The sequence below is a fragment of the Carassius auratus genome, unplaced genomic scaffold (assembly GCF_003368295.1).
Source record: "Carassius auratus strain Wakin unplaced genomic scaffold, ASM336829v1 scaf_tig00030241, whole genome shotgun sequence".
NCBI classification, from domain to species: Eukaryota; Metazoa; Chordata; class Actinopteri; order Cypriniformes; family Cyprinidae; genus Carassius; species Carassius auratus.
Window position 1 is genome coordinate 99,719 of NW_020525838.1, and position 19,202 is coordinate 118,920.

At 39.1% G+C, this 19,202-nt stretch overlaps 1 pseudogene; it reads right to left on the reverse strand.

Moving 5' to 3' along the window:
• Positions 1-14,642: 14,642 nt before the first annotated feature.
• On the reverse strand, positions 14,643-18,622 carry LOC113080106 (natural killer cell receptor 2B4-like; annotated as a pseudogene).
• Between the last annotated feature and the right edge of the window lie 580 nt (positions 18,623-19,202).

Below are 19,202 nucleotides of genomic sequence, written 5' to 3' on the forward strand. Positions count from 1 at the left end.
AATTCTAAGTGCTTTACATATCAGTAAAAAAAAAAGAAAGAGTGCGAGTATTTACAAGGTTTGAGAACCAGGTCTGTTTCTCAAAGGTGCTTTTTTTTAGAACACTGCATTTTAGAATTTTCAAAAAAGAGCATAGTCTGATAAGTCTTTTCTTTCCCCAGACTTTCCCAGCAGTTCTTCGAGTGTGACGCCATCGTTGATTTATGCTGTGGTGGGCGTGGCCTCTGTCGCTCTGCTTGTTTTTTTACGTCAGATCTAGAATGGGCGTGAACAAGAAAAAGCCAGCATCACAACCTCAGTCACGCCATTCTCTTCTGCAGACACGAGGAGGCAGTAACTCATAATTGTTCAATCGAATTCACATTCACTTCGTGATGTAAATAGAGCAAACGTGCTTCTAATACAGTGGTTCTCAATTTTTTTAACTACTCATTTAAAACTGTGTTTCACCATTTTAAAGAGGCAGTGTGTCATAACCAAATAAATTAAGGTGATTCTAAAAATCATAATTTACTCACCCTCGGGTCTAATTAACACACTGAATTTTATTTACAAATTGTATTAATTTACAAACACATTGAAAGTCACTGACCTAAAGCATGAACAAACACCTTCATAAACAGTGTTGTAATTGTAGTTAAATTTCAAACTCTTTATTTTTGGAAATAACCGACTTCTCAGTTTCTGGAACGTTGGGATTTCTATACAAATACTAATGACAATGAAAAGGGGAAAACAAAAAGAGGGGAAAAAAAATCAAGGTTTAACACAAACAAACAATACAGATCAGGGTTAAATTTCATCAGATGCAGCACAAAGCCTGTGGGAGTAAAGCGGTATAGTGTAGGATGAGACATGTAATGACTTGCAGTGCTATGATACAGGGCAGAATGGTAGAATTACTGGAATGACAGCATGAGTTGGGGCAGAGACCTGTGGCTTCACATAAAAACCCTGAGGACATGAATGACTACCAGACAAGCTGAAAGAAAATAAACAAGGCGTGCACGTTTCTACATTTTAATGCTTCACATATAAAACTGCTTTTGTACAAAAATAAAGTAATTTCAGAGTAATTACAATTTCATCATCAAAATAGTCCATGTGACATCAGGGGTTCAGCCTTCATTTAATGAAGCTATGAGAATACTTTTGGGGGCGAAGAAAACAAAAATAGCTTCTTTAACAATTTCTTCTGTTCTGTGTAAGTCCCTTCTCACCTATTGCCCTCTAAACAACATACCCTCTAACACTGTTAGCATGCAGTAGAAAGTGGTCTTGTGGAAAGAGAGTATATGAGAGAGCTATAACCGCAGTGCTGGAGATGGTCTTCAGCCTCGCACGCACCTGAAACTTCTCACGAATCTTTGTCTGCCCACAATGCCAACACTGACGTTCTTGTGCTTAGCAACAAAATACATCACATGTTTATTTTAACACACTTTGGTGTGTCAAATATGAGATAGCCTGTTTATTTCACAACCTAGGCATAATTTATAATATATTAATCACTCAAGAATTTTACAACTTGAGGAAAAATAAGCTTAAAAGCTTTAGTAACATATGGAGGCTATTGGTACTTGAATGTTGTACTTGTATGTTTAAACAACCAAGATGCTAAAAACGAATGTGTTCTGGACTCTAAAAAGAAATGAAGAGTCTGACTGATACTTACTCGTAACAATACAATGAGCAGTGAGCGGTGATTGTATATTTACCGAATACTCTTGTTTGTGAACTGAAACTTCAGTAACACCAGTTGCACTTTGAAGATGCACACGCACAAGTGCTGTTTAATCTTGCTCTTCATTTGTGTGGAAGGTAAGATGTGTATTGCTACTTATTACATTCATGTGTTTTTGTAAATGCTTGGTGATATATATATATATATATATAATTTCAAGTTTTCAAGAGTCACTGAGCATCAATGTTTGTAACAAGCTCAAATGATCCAATAATTTGCCTGTTTGACTGATATGTGCCAAAACACATATTGTATAAGGGTTAACTTTAAATTATTGAAGAAAACTCATCTAATCATTATAGAGACATTCATGAGCTAATAACCAACGGTAAAAACCACATCCTGTCATTTCTCTATATGCTAAATGTTTTAAAAAATAAATATACTAGATACATTTTGAAGGATTTTTAAGATCTCTCGGTTCTGCCAAAGATGTTGTTCTGAATGTGTTTCAGGTGTGTTTGGTGCTGCTCCAGATGTAATGAAGTCGGTGACTGAGGGAGATTCTGTCACTCTAAACACTGATGTTACTGAACTACAGAGAGATGATCAGATACTGTGGATGTTTGGACCTAAAGAGACTCGTATAGCTGAAATCTATAAGCTTGTGATTGATATGTTTAACAGTCATGAGATATTTGGAGACAGACTGAAGCTGGACAATCAGACTGGATCTCTGACCATCAGAAACACCAGAAGCACAGACTCTGGGCTTTATAAACGACAGATCCGCAGCAACAGAGGGAACTCAGACAAGATATTTAATGTTACTGTCTATGGTGAGTCCAATATGGCTTAAAACATACATTTATAAAAGGACGTGAAGCTTATAAATGTTACAATTTTTTTTTATTTCTCATCTACTTGTATTTCATTCCAACAAACTATACCCAATGTCCTTTCTTGATTAATTCATCATTCTCAAAATTATCCACATAGCAAATGTCTTCTGGCCCAGATCCGGCCACACAATGACTCTTCCCACGGCCCAAGTACCGCAACGATTAATGTAGACACAAACTATAGCCACGTTTCCACTGCAGCAACTTTACCCAGGAACTAGGGACTTTGGCCTGGTACTTGTGCTGAGTCCCAGTTCGCCTACTTATACTACGACCTAAAAGTATGTACTTTTTTTGTGAGGGAAAAGTACATACTTTTGAGTGTGTAGCAAAAGAGTATGCACGCTCTGGGACATACTTCGATGACGTCATGCAACATGAACGACAACGTGGTTGACTAATTACGCACACCACAACTGTTAACGTTTCATTCATTCTTTATGTCCAATAAAATTTTATTTACTATACCCATCATTTTTTCTCATCGGTTTTTTTCACAATACATTTTACTATGTGCTTCTACCAAGTTGAGGAGTGAAGAAGCAGGGCTGCGTCGTCGTAGAACCAAACGCAGGTCGTTTGTGAGGCGGCTGGTTCTGACGTTCATGTGCAATGTGTGTAACGAAATAAAATATAACTTTAATTAGGGTTAAACATTTGAATTCTTACACTTAAAAGCTGAGGGCGCATCTCCGCTGCGGCACCCGGCTGCCATGTTTACATCACCACAAAGCCATCGCAAAGCTCCTCCCTCCCGTACGCAATGGGTTGTGGGCAATATTAGCACTTAGAGTGTGCATTGATCTGCACTTTGGAATACTATTTTCAACATACTACGATTTGGGACATACTAATTCTAGTTTCGCATACTATTTAAGACGGATAGTATGCGAATTGGGACTCAGCATTGGTGTGTTTCCACCGCAGGAACCAGGAACTAATTAAAGTTCCAGGTAAATAAATGCCCCTCAGCAAGTCCCTGCTGGCAAGGTGGTACTTTTTCAAAGTTCCGGAATTTTCGGGGGCGGGACTTTGGCGCTAAACATCCTGATTGGTTGAGTTCACGCAGCATTGGTTGAGTTCAACCACCATTTATTCAGATCAACATTTTCAAAATATTACTGTTATGGTGTCATGAAATGTCATTTTAAAAGTATTTCAGGCGAGAATTTAGATGTTTAAAACTCAAATCTGTTGTTTATTTATAAAGACAGCCTATTTAAAAATGTGTTTCGCCGATCTCAGAGACCGTCAGCTCCACGCAATCAGCGAGAGCTCAGTGATCATCTATCCGCCGAGAAGCAGCCTCACCTTGGATAGACCTTCTGATATGTGCCGCTGGCTCTGATGTCTCTTTATTGGTTAAACATAAAATATCATTCAGCTGCGGGGTAAATCTAACAGGTTTTCTTTGGTCTGTATTCAATTTATCTATATGTTAAAATAAAAACAAAAAAGGCAAGTCTATATAATATTTCGTTTCATTGTAATGGCTGTATATACACATACCCCTGAAGTAAGTACATTTCTGCAGCTGTTATTATGTTTAAATGAAAACGAAAGGAGGCAGTAGTATTTTATATCCTATTTCGTGTTATTGTAAATATACTGAGGGGAAAATTGCTGTAGCCAAAGCCATCTGAGTCCACGCAGCATTGGTTGAGAACACCATTTATTCGGATAATTTTCAAATATTACTGTTATTGTGTCATGAAATGTAATTTGAAAAGTATTTCAGGCGATAATGTTGTTGTTTAAAACTCAAATCTGTTGTTTTTTTATAAAGACAGTGTCTATTTAAAAATGTGTTTTGCCGATCTGTGCGACGGTGAGCTCCACTCGTTCAGCGGGAGCTCAGTCCTCATGTATCCGCCGAGAACAGCCTCATCTCGGATAGATCTTCTGATATGTGCCGCTGGCTCTGATGTGTCTTTAGTGGTTAAACATAAAATATAATTCAGGCGCGGGGAAAATCTAACAGGTTTTCTTTGGTCTTTATTCAATTTATCCATATGTTAAAATGAAAATAAAAAAGGCAAATTTATATAATATTTCGTTTCATTGTAATGGCTGCATACACATATCCCTGAACTAAGTACATTTCTGCAGCTGTTATTATGCTTAAATGAAAACCAAAGGAGGCAGTGGTATTTGATATCCTATTTCGTTTTATTGTAAATACACAGTAAGGAAAATTGCAGTAGCCAAGTTATCAAGTACGCTGCTGTTTATAGATTTACCGGACTTGCGTTGTTGCGGACATCACAGTCCCCAGTCGAATGCACAAAGTCTGAACTAACTACCGATGATGCACGTCCAAAATCAGCGTACTTTTTTTTTTTTTTTTTTTTTAATCAGCGGTACTTTATATAGGGCTTGGGCGTCGTGACGATCATTACTTGGCGTGGCCGCCACGTTGAATGCCTCCTTTACTACCACTTGGACTACTGCGCAGTGTTTAGACATACTCCCTCTCATCCGTGTGTCTTAATTTGATTAATTAAAAAATCTATTTTAACCATTTTCAACTGTTGCTGTATTGTGGGGTGTAATAGCGCAACATATAATCACCATGGGGAAAATAAAATGAGAATGGATTAACTTTACACCGCTTTCCTGCTTGGAGGCCTGACTACTGAGACCATAACATCTGAATATTAATTTATATAGCTTAAGTCAACATTGAAAATAAGGGAAATTTCTCGAGTTACTCATCCAAAATACGGGAAATTTCAACATTCATCTTTTTGTTGCTATCCCTCTGCTGACAGCAAAAATTCGCACTATAAAACTGCTGCATTAACTAACGTTAAGCGATTTGTGAAGCTAGGTCTAACGTGACTTTAGTAACAGATTGGCGTGAAATCTTGCTCTCACAACAACCATGCTATCTTAAAAAGCCCAACATCACGTTAAGGTTGCTTTCAAGTAAGTTAAACGATGCTTTGAAAACATCTGTTTCGCTGGAAGGGCAAGGAATAGCAACAGGACAACAACACAGAGACTTGACAGGTCTGATGGAGGGGCTAACGGGATATTTTACAGGAAAATACTAAAACGGGAAGACAGTGGGAAAACAGCTCAAATATGTGAGAATCCCGGAAAAACGGGAGGGTGGACAGCTACTAACTACACGTTTGAAACACATTGTTAAAAGTCCATGTGTGAATGGTGGTTAGCACTAACGGTTACTAAACTAGAAACTAGGTAGAGCACAGCTTACCAGATTACTGTATACTGTTTTGCCGCTGTTCCGTTTCCATGATTTGCAGCTCCTGAACCCATCCATTTGTGAACTGTACATGAGACTTGACTTGTAGCTTCGGAACTTTTCTGAAGGGTAGGCGCTCACAAAACAAACAAGGTAGCCGAAGATATCTGTAATGCAAACCTGCGGCAACAAGTCTCCGTCGGTACTCCACTATTTGTTGGGAATTTCATATGGATCCAAACCGTTAATAGTGCCGATTTTGTCCACATACCGGTCCCTGGCATCCCTATTTAGCGTATCCTTATAAATCCCACAAACTTTTCGTGATTTTGACATCTTTTTTTCTTTCTCCCAGCTCTGCTCTTCTCATTCAACTGGCTGTATGTTTACATTCGCGAAGCTGGCAACATGGCCGCCACGTCCCAGAATGCAACTTTGCGCCCAAGCCCTATTGAGAAACGCGGGTGGACCTACGTCACCAGTCATTTGCCTAATCTTCCCGGTACTTTACACCACGGTGGAAACGCAGAAAGCAACAGGTCTGGGGGGAAAAAAGTTCCTGGGAAAAAAAGTTCCTGGTAAAAATGTTCCGGGTAATTTCGGTGGAAACGCGACATATGCCAATAGGGCTTGGGCGTCGTGACGTCATTACTTGGTGTGGCCACCAGTGTTGCCAGACGTTTTACCTCTGTACGATGTACGATCAATAATGAAAAAAATCCTGTAATGTACGATAATTTCAGAATTTTATGAAAATTTAAATGATGGTAGTTGCAGTCATAGGGCTTCTTTACTCATACACGAAATCTGCTCATTACAGACACTCTAAATGCGTTCGTGTGCACCTGAGGGTGTGTTAAGAATGCAAGAGAGTGCCCTGCTTTAAATCCAACGAGCACTAGTTGCGGTCCATGACAGCAAGAACCCCTTCAACATCTGGCAACACGCAGGATTCCGACGATTGGGCTCTAATGTGGAGTTAACTGCACCACGCAGATACAGCTAAATTCCTTCTTCACTGGACACGACAAAGCAAGTGTTAAAAATCATTTTAATATGTTTTAATATGCGCCGCGACGCGGACAGTCACTGAAAATAATGTCTCACTACTTCCGTCCAACAATACGCCTTATCTATTGCTGTAATTTGCAGGTCGTGTCAAAATGTTGTTGGTTTAGAATAGATAAAGAACCCTTTTTACTCGTGTACGATAATTTTCTTCCAAATACGATCATTTTGAACTTCTGGTACGATTCTTGGACATTTCCAATCTGGCAACACTGGTGGCCGGCGTGTTGATGGCCTCCTTCTGCTACTCGGGCTACTGCGCAGTGTTTAGACATACTCCCTCTCACCCGTGTGTCTTAAATTGATTAATTAATATCTATTTCAACCATGGTAAACAGTTGCTGTATTGTGGGGTGTAACAGCGCAACATATAATCGCCATGGGGAAAATAAAATGAGAATGGATTAACTTTACACAGCTTTCCTGCTTAGAGGCGCGACCACGGAGACCAAAACATCTGAATATTCATTTATATAGCTTAAGTCAACATTGAAAATAAGGGAAATATCCCGGGTTACTCATCCAACATGCGAGTAATTTCAACATTCATCTTTCTGTTGCTCTCCCTCTGCTCTGACATATAAAATTTGTACTACAAAATTGCGGCATTAACGTTAAGTGATTTGTGAAGCTAGGTCTGACATGACTGCTTACAGATTGGCGTGAAATTGTGCTCTCACAACAACCACGCTATCTTAAAAAGCCCAAAATCACACTAAGGTTGCTTTCAAGTAAACAAAACGATGCTTTGAAAACATCTGTTCGCTGAAATGGCAAGGAGTAGCAACAGGACAACAGCGCAGAGAATTGACAGGTCTGATGGAGGGGCTAACAGGATTTTACAGGAAAATACTAAAATGGGAAGACAGTTAAACACATTTAAAAGTCCATGTGTGAATGGTTTTTAGCACTAACAGTTACTAAACAAGCAGCTAGGTAGAGCATAGTTTACCTTTTTTCCGGATTACTGTATAGTGTTTGTCGGCTTTATGATCTGCAACTCCTGAACCCATCCATTTGTGAACTGTACATGAGACTCCAATGACTTATAACTATTCTGAAGTGTAGGCGCTCACAAAACAAACAAGGTAGCCGAAGATCTCTGTAATGCAAAAGTGCATCAGCAAGTCGTCGTCGGTACTTCACTCTTTGTTGGGAATTTCATATGGATCCAAACCGTTAATAGTGCCGATTTTGTCCACATACCGGTCTCTGGCTTTCCTATTTAGCCTATCCCTATAAATCCCACAACCTTTTTGCGATTTTAACATCTTTTTTCTTTCTCCAAACTGCTTCTTCTCGTTCAACTTGCTGTATGTTTACATTCGCGAGGCTATCAACATGGCTGCCACGTCCCAGAATGCAACACGGCGCCCAAGCCCTATAAAGTACATTAAATGGAATAGAAAATCAGACTTAAAAACCCCACATCATGTAACGGTGCAATAAAAAAGCGTATTGCATTGGTTTTTCTATTTATTTTTTATAAAGAACAAATCAACCAAAAAAGAGGGAGTGTATAAAGTATGCAGTCTATAAGAGAATCATAATAGATAGACACATCATGTAATTTAATCATAACTATTTATTACAGATGTGACAAAAAGCTGTACCACAGTAGTCCAAATGACGATGCATTGCAGTTGCAGTCCACTCTGGTAGAATATAATAGTAGTGTGAGGAGCAGGGCATAATTTAAGTTCCCTTTCATAGGTCACTTCAATGCTGCGGTGATGTCAACGGCTATGGGAACACCCCTCGGTGAGACGAATGTCTGAAGCCCTATACCATCTCGCCAATTCTATTGGCCAAATAGCGCTTGGCACCACCCTTACGCATGCGCACGCATCATATACCTGGGTGCCGCGTGCTATTTTGCTCAGATTTCATTCCTTCAGGGAAGCGAATAATTTGTGCCCTAGGAATCATCTCGCGTTCTCCAGCGGTTTCTATGAGCAGTGTTAACTCCTCTTCGCGGACGCAATGAGTTTTCGAAAGTGCAAGGAGTCGTGTACCAGGTACATCACGAAGGGAGACTCTCACGACAGGTGCGTAGTATGTCTGGGTTTACATCACGCACAGGTGGCGCTTAGCGGCCTTTCTTCTTGTCCCCATTGTGATGGCCTGCGGCTCAGAGTACTGCGCTCGAGGGTGGAAGTATTTTCTGATGTCGCCCCCGTGTCTAACCCCCGCCATGTCACTTCTGCGACTGCCGAGGCACCGCACGAGGCGATAGCTTGGGGTGACACGTGCGACATGGATTTTGAGGACAGCGCAGCGCTGGAATATTCTCCACATCGCTCGGTCTCCCCTACCCTGGTGCAGAATAAAAGTTTTGAGCCTGTCGTCTTCTCTAATGAGGATTTGAGGACTGGAAATTACTTCACATGCGCCCATTTCAGTGGTGGATGAAAATACGGAATATTTCACCCCGTTGTCTTGCGCATCGGACGATTTCGGTGACACCGAGGTGTGTGATGTCGTTAAAACTATGGATGTCATCTGAATTTCTTCTAGACGGGGTTCGGCTGGGGATTTGTGCTTTCCGAGAGACTGTCATGACGGATGCGTCTTTGACCAGTTGGGGAGCTGTTTGTCAGGGCGCCCAGTCCACGGAGTGTTGACAGCGGCACAATGCAGTTGGCACATAAACAGGTTGGAATTACTGGCTGTTTTTCTGGCTTTCCAGTATTTCTCGAATCTGCTGATCGGCCATCATGTGCTGCTCAGATCAGACAACACAGCGGTTGTGTCATATCTGAATCATCAGGGAGGATTACGCTCTCACCCTCTGTGCAGGCTGGTGAGACATGTTCTTCTTTGGTCTCAGAACAAATTTCTGTCGATCCGAGCTGTTCATGTCCCCGGAATTTTGAACTTCGGTGCGGATTTGCTATCCAGACAGACTCTGGAGCAAGGGGAAGGGAGATTACACCCCCAAACGTTGAATCTCTTGTGGCAGATTTTCGGAGAAGTGAGAGTGGATTTATTCGCGTCGAACATGACTACGCACTGCCTGCCATGGTTCTCCCTATGCCCCGCATCGCCGCTGGGCTTGGATGCGTTAGCTCACAATTAGCCCAGGACCAGTTTGTATGCTTTTCCCCCGATTCGTTTGATCCCAGCGGTATTATGCAGAATACGGCGGGACAGAGTGGAACAGCTGCTGCTGGTGGTTCCGTGGTGGCACACACAGCCGTGGTTTGCAGACCTGATCAGTCTGTTAGCGGGCTGTCCATGGGAGATTCCCCTCAGACAGGATTTATTATCACAAGCACAGGGACTGATTTGGCACCCAAGGCCAGATCTATGGAAACTGTGGGCGTGGCCTCTGAGCGGAGTGAGTTAGTATGTCCCGGTCTTTCTGTTGAAACTACCGAGACTATACTGAATTCTAGAGCAGCTTCTACGAGACGCTTATATGCTTTCAAGTGGAGACTGTTTACGACCTGGTGTGAAATACGTAATATGGATCCAGTTTACTGCCCAGTGGCTTCAGTACTGGAGTTCCTTCAGGACCGTTTTTCGGATGGAGTGACGCCAGCCACTCTAAAGGTTTACGTGGCAGCCATTTCAGCTTACCATGAATATATAGACGGTGCCTCAGTGGGCCATCATCCACTGGTTTCTCGTTTCATACAGGGTGCGCGACGGCTGAGGCCTTTCTGCCCCATGCGAGTTCCTTCATGGGAACTCTTATCCATTGTGTTGCAGGGTTTATCAGGGCATCCGTTTGAACCCTTGGAAACTGTACTGGATAAAATCCTGACTCTGAAGACGATTCTTCTTATGGCTTTATCCTCCCTCAAGAGAGTTAGGGATTTACAGGCTCTCTCTGTCTCACCCTCGTGCATGGAATTTGCACCAGGCTCTGTGAAGGTGTTGTTGCGACCGAGGCCTAATTATGTCCCTAAGGTCGCATCTAATCCCTTTCGCTTTCAGCAAGTGGTCCTGAGGCTTTATCGTTGACTTGATTGCAAATAAATGCACAGACACTATTTAACTGAACAGAGATGACATCACTGAATTCAATGATGAACTGCCTATAACTATCATTTTGCATTATTGACACACTGTTTTCCTAATGAATGTTGTCCAGTTGCTTTGACGCAATGTATTTTGTTTAAAGCGCTATATAAATAAAGGTGACTTGACTTGACTTTATCCCCTGCTGAGGCGGGGTCAGGAGATCTAAGTCTTTGCCCTGTGAGAGCTTTAAAGACTTATGTGAATCGTACAGCCCCATGGCGTGAGTCTGACCAGGTGTTTGTCTGTTTTGGACATAAGAATAAAGTCCATGCTGTTACAAAACAGCGCAAGTCCCATTGGCTGGTGGAGGCAATATCTTTAGCCTATGAGGTGCGCAGACTCGAAATGCTGCAGTCCTGGCCATGCCATACTTTGATAGCATTCTTCCTCTTCAGTTCATCTGAGCGAAATAGTGTGCGGCACCCAGGTATATGATGCGTGCACATGGGTAAGGGTGGTGCCAAGCGCTATTTGGCCAATAGAATTGGCGAGATGGTATAGGGCTTCAGACATTCGTCACACCGAGGGGTGTTCCCATAGCCGGTGACGTCACCGCAGCATCTCGTTCCCTATTCAGGGAACCATGTTTACATACGTAACTGAGATTAAACGCTGAAAATACTATGCCGATCCACTCCCCTCATTCAAATCACCACAAACACGGCATGTCGCAATCTCTGATGAAACTGACGAGAGCCAATGAGCGTTTGATATCGCTGCTGTAAAACTTGTTGTAAAACTTCTTAACGGCACATTTTTAAATAGTTACTATAGCTACAGAGGAAGGAATTACATATCACCAATGAAAGCGGTTTGAATTAGAATCTGTTCCTCACACCAAGTATCAACTGGATACAGGATTTAAATAAAAATAAAATACTTTCATGATCATTTTATTTAATGCTTGTGCATGATCAGTGTGTGTCCCATAGTTAACCAAATAAATATTACATCATAACAGTTAAATACTCTCTCTCTCTTTCTCTTTCTTTCCATGTAAGGATAATAAGATTATTTGTACCAAGAATAATAATATAAAATTTAATAAAATTATAATTAAGTGCAGTTTAAAGAACTTGACTGTTTTGCTTAATTTTTAAATGATAATGTATCATTCTGTTTTGACTTGCCATTTCAAAGAAAAAATTTTAACAATACTACACTTCATTAAAATGTATGTGATCATTTAACCATTATCATGCAATATTGTATTTCTCTTGTTTATCATGGGTCACATAATATGCTACCAGATCTTAGCCGGATTTGTGGCACATATCACTGGACTGATCTGGGCCACACTCCTCCCATCAACACTCGGCCCTCATGGCCGTCATTGCCACATGTGGCCGAGTTTTGGCTGAAAGGGTACATGCCATTGCCGACAGGAGGGCATAAGTGCCACCTTAAGGGCACATGTGGGCCAAGTCCGTTTGCTATGTAATGCAGACTTTTTATGTGCTTTGTTGGATCTTCTTGTCCAATGTTGTGTAGCTCAATTCTGTGTTTGTGGTATTAATATTATTATAAACATATTCTACTTTCCCTTTTGAGTTTTCCCATGTCACGACAATATACTTATATTTATTTACATGTTTTCCAGCTCATCTTTCTGTTCCTGTCATCAAACATGCAAACTGTACATCATCTGAAAGATCCTCAGTGCCCAGATGTTCATTGGTGTGTTCAGTGGTGAATGTGGGTCATGTGACTCTCTCCTGGTACAAAGGAAACAGTTTATTGTCCAGCATCAGTGTGTCTGATCTCAGCATCAGTCTCTCTCTACCTCTGGAGGTGGAATATCAGGATAAAAACAGCTACAGCTGTGTGCTCAACAATCCCATCAGCAACCAGACTCAACATCTCGACATCACTCAGCTCTGTAAATGTCCAGGTAGCCTACTTCCGTGATCTTTCAACAAAAACAAAAGTTCTGTCATTTAAACAAATTTTTTAAACCTGTTTAAAACCCGTTTGTTGGTTCACTGATGTTAATGAATGAATGTATTTATTAATGAATTTAGCAACATTGACACCGAAACACCGAGATGTTACCGTGAAGACTCACTTAATAGTCACAAATGAAGCCGATGATAACACCACGGTGTCACTTTCCTGGTCGAGTTTTTAATTTAAATAAATAAATACAAATAGTGATATGTGATAGTGGTGTATATATATATATATATATATATATATATATATATATATATATATATATATATATATATATATATAGTGCAAACAACTAATTTTAATAAAAGTTGAAGCTAGTGCCCTCTATTGGTATTTTTTCACTTTCACTTTTACTTTTTTTTCACTTTCACTTGGTAAAAATGTAAAAGTTCAGTCAGAAGAACAAGGCCAGTTAAGTTTTATATAGTGCAGTATACATTTCATACACAATGGTAATTGTGGTAAAAAATTGATTTAAAATAAAACTAAAACTAAAGAAAACAAAATGATGATATATAAAATACAGTGCAGTCAGTTCTCAGTCTAGTAAAAAGAGTGCGAGTGTTTATAAGATCTGAGAACAATGTCTGTTTGTCAAAGGGGCTTTTTTAGAACACTGCATTTTAGAATTTTCATTCAAACATTTAATAAGCAAAAGTCTTTTAGAAACGAGCATTTGATTCCTCATATGGGCTAGTCTAATATTAGTCTTTTCTTTCCCCAGACATCCCGAGCCGTTCTTCGAGTGTGACGCCATCGTTGATTTATGCTGTGGTGGGCGTGGCCTCTGTTGCTCTGCTCGTTTGTTACGTCAGATCTAGAATGGATGTGAACAAGAAAAAGCCAGCATCACAACCTCACTCACGCCATTCTCTTCTGCAGACACGAGGAGGCAGTAACTCATAATTGTTCATCGAATTCACATCCACTTCGTGATGTAAATAGAGCAAACGTGCTTCTAATACAGTGGTTTACTACTCATTTAAAACTGTGTGATTCACCATTTTAAAGAGGCAGTGTGTCATAACCAAATAAATTAAGGTGATTCTAAAAATCATAATTTACTCACCTTCGGGTCTAATTAACACACTGAATTTTATTTACAAATTGTATTAATTTACAAACACATTGAAAGTCACTGACCTAAAGCATGAACAAACACCTTCATAAACAGTGTTGTAATTTGAGTCTCAACATCAATTTCAATTTTAAATGTCAATCTCTTTATTTTTGGAAATAACCAACTTATCATTTTCTGGAACGTTGGGATTTCTATACAAATACTAATGACAATGAAAAGGGAAAAACAAAAAAAGTGGGAATAAATCAAGGTTTAACACACACAAACAGCACAGATCAGGGTTAAATTTCATCAGATGCAGCACAAAGCCTGTGGGAGTAAAGCGGTATAGTGTAGGATGAGACATGTAATGACTTGCAGTGCTATGATACAGGACAGAAAGATAAGAATTACTGGAATGACAGCATGAGTTGGGGCAGAGACCTGTGGCTTCACATAAAAACCCTGAGGACATGAATAACTGCCAGTTATTCTGTTTATCAGACAAGCTGAAAGAGCATAAACAAGGCATGCACGTTTCTACATTTTAATGCATCACATATGAAACTGCTTTTGTACAAGAATGTAGTAATTTCTGAATTAAGTCAGTTGATTTTAATAGCCATTTTAATTCTTGCTCCGTCTACATGCAAAATATAGATTTGTTAGCCAGAGGGGAATTTGCATATGCAAAAAAAAAACAAAAATGAAACAAGCAAAAAAAGTTCAGTCTAATGGTGAACATATGAAGATATTTTGTTTTTCATACAATATTTTAAATACACATTTTATACAGTAAGAGTGAATGCGGCTGAATGTTGTTTGGACCACAAAATTCCTCCCAAAAATTATTTGAAGTTAAAAGGCAAATAAAATCCAGGACAAATCATGTTTTCATCTCCTCGATCAAGTGCAGTAATACTGACAGATGCAGGCGTATAAAGCCAATGTGGTGAAATGAGAGACTTCTGCTTGTTTGATCAGTGTTTTTTGACGGCGGAGTATATCGTCTCTTCTGTCCCATTAGCCTTCTGTAGGACAACACAGACAGAAGGTAAGAAGTCTCACAAAACAAAAACCAGCAGGCTCACTTTAATAGCATTTCTATCATTTGATGTACAGTCCTTACTTTAAAATGATAAGGCAGAACACATCTATCTAGTATTTAGTGGATGCTGCTGTTGCAGAAAAATCATAATCTTACGAATGCTATGTTTGAATAATTCCAGGGTAATCAAATTACTGGAAACCCCAGTTCTTCATCTGGCAAAGTCACAAGGAAGAAGTGCGCTGTTTTCTGATTAACTGTTACTATTCCAGTAATAGTATAATGCCATTGCTTCATGAACACTTTTCAACTTCTTTTTTTTTTTTTTAAACAGCAAAACATACATTTTACCATTTTTATCTGGTGTAAAAGTGAACATGCCCATGAGAGTCATACCTTGTTTTTTTCATTAGGTACAAATGTTGTTTCTGCGTAAACTACCTCACTCTCGTCTGTCGGAACGGTTTCAGCTGCATGCAAAACAAGAGTATTAAAAAAAGTAATAAAATCATTAATAGCAATCATTAAAACACAAATGCACATATGCTTGTTGCATTAGCTTCAGATAAGACCTGCCTTTTGGCCTTGATTTTCTGTATTTCCTGTAAAGGATGAACATCACAATTGCTATCATAGCCAGAACTACTGCAGAACAACCGCAGATTATTGCAACCAGCCATGAACTGCATTCTGAAACTGAAAAGAGGAAAAACAACAATTAACATTAACCCGTGCCTTTAAAGAAACATAAATAGTATTTATGGAAGAGTAATGATATGAAGGCAGAAGAGGAATTCAAAGTTAAAAAATTTTTTTTAGATACTTTATACTCATCAATTGTGCAGAATACCCTTTAAAATTATTATTTTTACTTCCAGTATAATGGGCATATGCCTTCATTTTTATCTTGCACTACTATACAGAAAGTTATACAAACTGTAGGTTGTTGGTATAATTGTCAAAAATGGTCTGAAAGAAGTACTGATTTACAAAAGTACAGAGTATATATATAAAAGTTGAATAACACAGAACACCTGGAAAGTATTTTAACTCAATCTAAATTAGCACCACCTGCATATAAATGGTACTAAGTGAATCTATTTAGCTTAGCTGAAAAGAAATAAAAATAATCATTGATATGGTCATACTTTTACAGAGCTGAGTGATGTCCAGATGTTGAGTCTGGTTGCTGATGGGATTGTTGAGCACACAGCTGTAGCTGTTTTTATCCTGATATTCCACCTCCAGAGGTAGAGAGAGACTGATGCTGAGATCAGACACACTGATGCTGGACAATAAACTGTTTCCTTTGTACCAGGAGAGAGTCACATGACCCACATTCACCAATGAACACACCAATGAACATTTCTGCTCTGAGGATGAGGATGATGAAGAACATTGGGAAGAGTTACTGCTGATGACAGGAACAGGAAGAGGAGCTGGAAAACATGTAAATTGAATAAGAATATTGCTGTAATGTGAACAAACTCTGGCATGAGGGAAATTAGGATCCAATTTCAGATTAAGTGGAACAATAATCACAATATCCATCACGGAAACCAGAACTGAGCTACACAACATTAACATCACGGATTGACGAGAACCAACTAAACACGAGTAACACATGAGTAAAGTACCTACAAGAAAGAGATGTACATTTTTTGGGAATGACAAAGGGAAACAGGAACTGAACCAAATACAGTCAACATAGTCCATATTAAAAAAAAATATTAATATACAAATGACACAGAATGCATAAATTTGCAGGAAATAAAGGTTGCATTACATTTTAGTTAAACACTGGGTTATAGTTTGCTGGCTTAAAATAAAAAGTAGATTGGAAATGCATTTCGGTTTTTGGTGTGGTTAAAGTCACTTCTAGCAGTAGTAGTGTTCCTATGGCTCAGTGGTAGAGCTTTGCGTTAACAGGTTGTGGGTTCATTTCCCAGGGAACACAAGTAAGGTAAAAAATATTAGCCTGAATGCACTGTAAGTCACTTTGGATAAAAGCATCTGCTTAATGCATAAATGTGTAATATATACTACCAGATCAATAATAAGCTACACAACCATTTATACATAAGAGGTTGTTAAGTCATTTGACTCACCATAGACAGTAACACTGAATGTCCTGTCTGAGTTCCCTCTGTTGCTGCGGATCTGTCGTTTATAAAGCCCAGAGTCTGTGCTTCTGGTGTTTCTGATGGTCAGAGATCCAGTCTGATTGTCCAGCTTCAGTCTGTCTCCAAATATCTCATGACTGTTAAACATATCAATCACAAGCTTATATATTTCAGCTATACGAATCTCTTTAGGTCCAAACATCCACAGTATCTGATCATCTCTCTGTAGTTCAGTAACATCAGTGTTTAGAGTGACAGAATCTCCCTCAGTCACCGACTTCATTTCATCTGGAGCAGCACCAAACACACCTGAAACACATTCAGAAACAGTTCCCAGAATAAGAGTGTGTTTGTATTTTTACTCAGGGTATCATACACGACTAAAATAACACACTAAACATGAACTAAACAACAAAAAATGCAACATAAAACACTTAAATTAACATAACTGATATTAAAGAAACTAAATAAATCTGCAGAGTTCCCTTTGCCCCATAACTAATAATTAATGAATTTGTTTAGCATGATGTATATTGCCAGGTAACATTACAGCCAACCAACCATTTATTTTTCAGTTAAAATTAAATTTTTTTGTTTACAGTATATTATTCTTCACTACTGAAGAAATTAACACATTTTCATAAGAATCAAAAATTCTTATGATTATACAAAGGCAAATATAACTATAGATCAAACAAAACAAAAACATCCATTGGATAGTACTACTGCAGAATTTGCAAAATCGACAATTCTACTCGGAAATGTTAATTGTTATTTTGAATTCATGTTTATAATTGTTTTAAGAGTTAATTAAACGTGGTTATGTTAAACCATGTATGTTAATGCTACACTTGTTGCTATTTCTGCTTTCTTTGGGATTCTGGTAACGTTAGGTAGCCTATGTGTGTAACAAAGAAAGGACAAACGGAGAATGTTGCGCTGTTAGTTTCTATAGAAAGATTCCCAATGGCTGATCCAACATTTGGGCGCAACTCCATCAAAGCTGATCTACTACATTATGCATGTTGTCTGTTTGGTATTCAAGCCTGCTGATTGATCCTATATCTGATAAACCCACAGAAAATGGCACGTTTTCAGTCAAAATGCAGACAGAACGAAAAAATATATATTTATGTTTTAAACCCAACAGATTAGAAGTCGAAGCGACACAGTTAAAACACTTACCGTCCATGACCAACAGGAAGATACATAAAAACGTTGTTTTACTAATAATAGTCCTCATTTTGTCCAAGAGATACCTGTATTCCACATGATGTTTTACGAGAAGCGTCAAGATGGACAAAAGCTACCAGGAACACGGATCTGACACGGATCTGACGCATTCAAACCGAGCTGGGTTTACGAATTTAATTAACCCGATTACATCAAATCGATAATTAAGAAATGTATTTTCTTCACGAAGCTAAAATTAAAAAGAAAAAGGTTCCACATGCAGTGCGTTTGAGTCGACCACACTGTTTTCAGTCCCGCCCTAGACTATTAGGCTATGATTGAAGTCGTTTTCTGGTACATTAGGCTACAGTCTATTTTGTATTGTCTATTTTAGCGATTTAGCTGGAATAGGTTTTGAGGAAAACTATCCTAATTGTATTTATTATGGAAAATTGTCTTGTCTGCTTTCAAATATAAATAGTATCAACATCTTAAGATTTTGTTAATTCTTTGTTTGTACCTGGAAAATGGTTTCTGTGTTTTGGGATAAAGATATAGAGGTTAGAGGCTGGTCCAAGCTTGTAGATCATCTTGGACCAGAGAGAAACCAGCTAACAGCTGGTCATACAAGCTTATGCACATTGCACAAAATGCTTTTGTTGTTGTTGTTGGTGGTGGTGTTTTTTTTTGGAACATATTGGTATTATTGTTGCATATAACATATGCTTGATGCACTTTTGAAATGTTTGTATTTGCCTCTCCTAGAGGTTCTGTTGACGTATATAAAGCGGCATTAAGATCAGGCCATCAGAAGCATCTCATCCACCTACACCTTGCACTGGTACCGCATATGCACACAGCACCACGCATCCATCTCTCAAATTCAATGTGCACAGGTTGCACATTCCTCGGGTACAAACCACAAACTTGGAGGTACAATACCCTGACCTA